We start from the raw sequence: 6000 nt of genomic DNA, 5'->3' as shown, positions 1-6000 counted from the left end.
AGAAACTTGGGATGCCAAATGTCCATCTGTAGCGGAACAACACAGACAGAATAAAGGGAATGAAAGAACTTTTGCCACTTTTTCATGTAAAATTCTTATATGCATTTGGATTTAGATGTACAAGTTAATTAATATACTTAAGTAATTAAAAATTAAAATTCATTTTATTTTATTTTGAATAAAATTTACTATAATTTTAAATGAATTTCACATTGAACGAATATTAAACCCTAAATAATTTATTATATTGTCAAACCGAGTTATTTCAAGTTAATTTTTTATGGAATTTTTTATAAAAATAAGAATTATGTTTTAATTGTGATAAACTCAAATCAATATAATTTTCTTATAAAATTTTGCAGATGAAAGAAAACTCAAATCAATATAATTTTCTTATAAAATTTTGCAGATGAAAGAAATTAATGTAAAAATATCACTCGTCCAAATATTCTTATTATAATGATGATAACAAAAAAAGTACGTATGAATATGTATACAATAAAATACTGACATGTTATATTAATAAATTGGATCATTTTCTACTCAAAAGTATCCAAATTTTTTTTGGATTTATTATTAAAATAACATAAATTAAAATTTTTTTTACAAATTTAATGTGATTTTAAAATAATTTATAAAATTAATATTGATTTAAGAAAATAGCATTCGAAAAAATATTTTTCTTATTGTGTAAGTGGTCTTTAAAATGCCACTTAAATTTGTATTTTCAAATTGTATTTAATTCAATGTGAAATATTGCTCCCAAAAATATCAATAGGAGTGGCATTTTCATAAGCTGGTTTTAAAAATGCGGCTTTAATTGGAATTTTCAAAAGTAAATACTATTTAGAGAGAATTATTATTTAATTTATATAGTTTAATAAAATTAATTAATTAATTTTTTTATAATTAAAAAAATATTGAATACTGTATATTATTTCAGATTATTAATTATTGGGTCTATTTATTAATTATATGGACTAAATGACTCTTATTATTAATTTATAGAGATAAAATAAATATTATTTTGCACTCACAGACTTATCCTGGTGGTAAATGCATTCGAGTAAACCTGAGAGGTTTCAGGTTCGAATCCCTTAACCCCAATTCAAAAAAAAAAAAAATATTATTTTAAATTTATAGGATTATATAATTAATTTTTTAAAATTATAAAGACTAAAATATTATATTTTAAAATTATATAGGGACTACATTATGTTTTTAAGAAAAATTCACTTGAAAAGTATTTTGTTTTATATGAGTGCTTTTAAAATGTTTTTTTAATTAATATTTATAATTTTAAAATATAATTGTTTAATTCGTATAATTTCAAAAAAATAATTATATAATCTCTATAATTACACAATAATAATTATTTGACTCATACAATTTAAAAATAACAACCGTTTAGTTTATACAATGAGAGTGATTAAATAATTAATAATATGAAACAAGGTATTCAATATATTTTTAATAGAAGAATTAATTAATTAATTTTATTAAATTATATAAATTAAATAATAATTTTTTAAATAGTAATTTATTTTTAAAAATACTGACAAAGTAACATTTTCAAAAGCATTTGATTACTTCTAATGATATTTTTAGAAGTAGCAGGTCATATCAATCAAACCAAATTTAAAAATGCTAATCTCAATAACGTCTTTAAGGGCACTTATATAATTTAAAAAATATTTTTTAAAAAATATTTTTTTTAGTGATATACTTAAGTTAATACTAATGTTTTAATTCACATTATTTAAATAATAATCCAATTTTTTTCTACCTTTCAAAAGCTTTTGAATTCATTTTGTTTCTTGCCTTTTTTTTTTAGTAAGCAAAATTTTGTTGATAATAATTCAAGAAAATTAAACAAAGTATAGAGATAATAACATAAAGCTGTTCAATAGATCACTTTTGAGAATTTCATGTGCATGATGGAATTATTATTAAGTTATTGAGTTTTTATTATATTTACTAATTTGTTTCTATTTTAAAAATGTACTATTAAAATATTTGTATATTTTATAAAATATATTTCTTTAGTTTTTATGTTAAAAAATTTATTAGTTATCTTAAATATTTATATTATTTAATTTATATTTAATGATTATTTTAATCCTTATAATTTTAAATATTTACATCATCATATTTTCATTATATTAATTTAAAATTCAAAAATAAATATATTTACTTGTGGTAATAATATAATTTTGAATATTATTAAATTGGTTAGCACTCCTATTTATTTGGATAGCAAATTTATCACTTTATTAAGATAGTTTTAGGATATTTAAAGTATGGTTGTATTTCTAACCATTCATATCTGAATTTAATATATCTTTATTTAAGTTAAATAAATTATTTTATTCTTTTTATTTTTCTTAAAATATAAAGAACATTAAAATTAATTTCTAATTTCCTTATACAAAGTAAATTTTTCCCCAATCAAATTAATTTTCTCTTTAAATTAAAAAAAAATAAAATAAAGTTTATATTCCATTTTTTTAATTTTTTTACTCTTTTAAAAAAAGAAAATATGAATTATTTTATACGAGACTTTTTGATACGAAATGAATCACATGCATTAAGTATGAAGAAAATAATACATTAATGATTTCATTGATCACATCAAGGTGAAAATAATATTTTTTAAAAATTTAATAAATTGGTTATTTTAAGTTGTTAATTTATTATGTATATTTCATATTTAAAGTAATTTAATAATTCATTTAATAATATATATATATATATATATTAAAGTAAAATTTTTCTTTGCACAAATAAAATTAACAATGCAATTTAAATATTGTTAAATTCATTAATGCTCTTTTTAAATTGAATAATAAATCTCAATAAAATAAAAATAATTATTTTAAAAACAAGATAACGATACATGTGCTAATAAACTAAAATTTATTTTTTAATCTTTAAAAATTAAAAACAAATAACGTCAATTAAAATTTAATAAATTTATTTTAATATTCTAAAATTAAAATAATTATTAACATGAAAAGATAATGAGTGAAAATATTCATTCAATTATATGTTAAGTGTCATTTGTGAATATAATTTAAATTCTTTCAAAAATTTAATTTTTTTTAAATTAATATTAAATGACGAATACTTGTATGTTTATTTTATATTTTATTTGGCTGTCGAGGAGGTTTTTAAATGCTATAATGCTAGTATTTTGAAACCGATCCACTATATTTGAGGATTATGCTCTCATTCGCTGCTGTTGGCCGTAAATTTTGTGGTGTCTTTTTCTCATACATAATGATTTTGCTATAAATTATTTTTGGTCTATTTTCTTCCTTGAGAATCTGGATGTGGCTACTGGCTATTTTATACTTTGTCGTTATTGTCAATATTGCTAATTTTTTCTTACCTTTCGGATTATTATTATTTAATATTGATAGGCTATAATCTAATAAGAGTTGTATTTGATTGGTAATAGTAACATAGTAACATTGACTTTTCATGATGCTTATTTTTTGTGATAGTTTTAATTGGCAGTTTGATTTATTGCTTGAATCAAATAGATCCGATTAAAAACAGTTCAAGATGGTTTAAATTTTTTTGACCATTTTAATTTTTTAACCATTTCAATTAGCGATAATCTAATATATACTAATAAAAAAATTAAAATATGTTAGATTTAATTTCTATAATTATTTAATTATTGATGAGAGAAACTAAAATAATTAAAAAAAATATGATATATTAAATTTAAAATATTATTAAAATAAAAAAAATAATTTTAAAAAACTATTTTATAAATTAAGTATTTTATGGTTAACATTTAAATTTAATTTAATCCATCTTAAAATTTATTATTGATCTTAAAATTTTTTATTTTATTTATCTAAAAAATGAATTTATAATATAATAGCGCAGTAGACCTTTATAAAAGCAAAGGAATTTCGTCAACTCCTACCTACCCTTCTATTCACCCTCGCACTCTTGTGTTCTTCATTTCTCCGTCATTTCTCTGCTTCCTATCTTTATTCTGCTCTCAAATCAGAGATCCTCTATAATTTTAGAGATTTTTTACATCCATAATTATATTAATTAATAAATTAAAAAATAAATATTTAAAATAATTTAATAAATGTAATAATGTGAGTAAAATTTTTTATATTGTATAAATTATAATTTTATATTTAAATTTTAAGTATAATTAATAGATTAATTTTTATATTTTTAAAATTAAATTTTTAAATTTTTTTATATTTAATTTTTTTATTCATTATAAATATTAGTTAAAAGTTAATTGAAAGTTAAATATAACTTTTTTTATTTATTTCATACTTAAAAATCTAATAATTGATTTGATTTATTTTTGACATATTAATATGATTAATTTAATTATAAAACTAAAGCAATAATTAAGTCAAAGCTCGTCCACTCCTACCCACCCTTCTATTCAGTATTCACCAGCCTGTACTCATTCATAACAGGTGCTGCTACTTCCAATTTTTTTTTTTTAAATTGAAAATTAGTTATTAAAAGAGTAAAACTAATATTTTTTAGATTTATTGAGACATATTTATTGTCACTTTTTTTTTTTTTTTTTAAAATAGAGGTGGAGGAGTTGAACCTTTGACCTCACAAGGCTACAAAGATGCACTTTCCACCAGACTAAACTTTATGAATGCTGTTTTATCGAGTTTATCATTAAAAGAATACTTTTTTAAATTAATGTAAAATTTAAACTATTTATCAAAATAAAATGGTAAATATTCTGTTAAATGACAGCTTTTTGAAAGAATAGAAAACACTAATATTATTAGCGTTTTTTTTAAATTTATGCCCGAACAAGAAAATGTTATTTGAGTTGGTATTTTTTTCTTTTATGAAAAATAATTTCAGATGTGAAATCATTATTAAAGAGATAAATTACAATTAAATATCTTTATATTGTTAAAATCAATTGAAATCATTACTATTTTGAATTTAAAATTTTAAAAGAATTATTTTGTTTCTCTTAATTGACAAAAAATATTATTTTATAAAATAATAACATATAATAATAATATAAAAAGTTTTAATATCTTTACAGTGTACGGATAGATAACTAGTTAATATAATTAATTTATATATACATAAAATTAAAATTTAAAATAAATTATATAAAAATTGATATATGATATATTTAAATTCATACACATGTGTATTTATGTAAAAGTTATTTTATTTTATTTTAAGTTATATTTTTATATTTAATAATATTATTTATATCATAATAAATAAATAAAAGCAAAGGACAAAGCAATTTCGCTGTAAATTGCAATCAAGTCATCGCTCGTCAACTCTCACTCTGTGTTGTTCATTTCTCCATTAATTCTCTGCTCTCAAATCAGAGGTGGTTCTATAATTTCTCTGTCCATAGTAGAGATTGTTTCAATCCATAATTATATTAGTTAACAAGTTAAAAAAATAAATATTTAAAATACTTAATAAATATAGTAACATGAGTAAAATTTTTTATATTATATAAATTATAATTTTATATTTGGGTTTTAATAATTAATAAATTAATTTTTATATTTTTTAAAATTAAACTCTTAAATTTTTTATATTTAATTCATCTAAAATTATAATTTTTTATTTATTATAAATATTAATTAAAAATAACTCAAATTTTTAAAAAATATATATTTTTAAAATATTGTGTAAAGTCTATAATCTATAAATATTTGATACCATTTAAAAATATTAAATTTATAAGGTTTTTTTGAAAATTTTGAAGTTATGTGATATTAAAATATTTTAATAAATAAAAATTAAATACTAATTAATTGAATGTGATTGATAAAGTTTAATGAGAATTTGGATATTTTTTTAAATGAAAAATGAATTTAAGTGTTTAAATGAAATTTAATTCATTAATATTTTTAATTTAAATAGAGATAATAAAAATATTTTTATATTTTTAATAAAAACAAATGGATGAAAGACTTAAAATTTAAAAAGTTTGATTATAAAAATATTTAA

The sequence above is a fragment of the Manihot esculenta genome, chromosome 7 (genome assembly GCF_001659605.2).
Source record: "Manihot esculenta cultivar AM560-2 chromosome 7, M.esculenta_v8, whole genome shotgun sequence".
Lineage (NCBI taxonomy): Eukaryota > Viridiplantae > Streptophyta > Magnoliopsida > Malpighiales > Euphorbiaceae > Manihot > Manihot esculenta.
The sequence above is the reverse complement of the archived record's forward strand: the minus strand, read 5'-3'. Positions refer to the sequence as shown.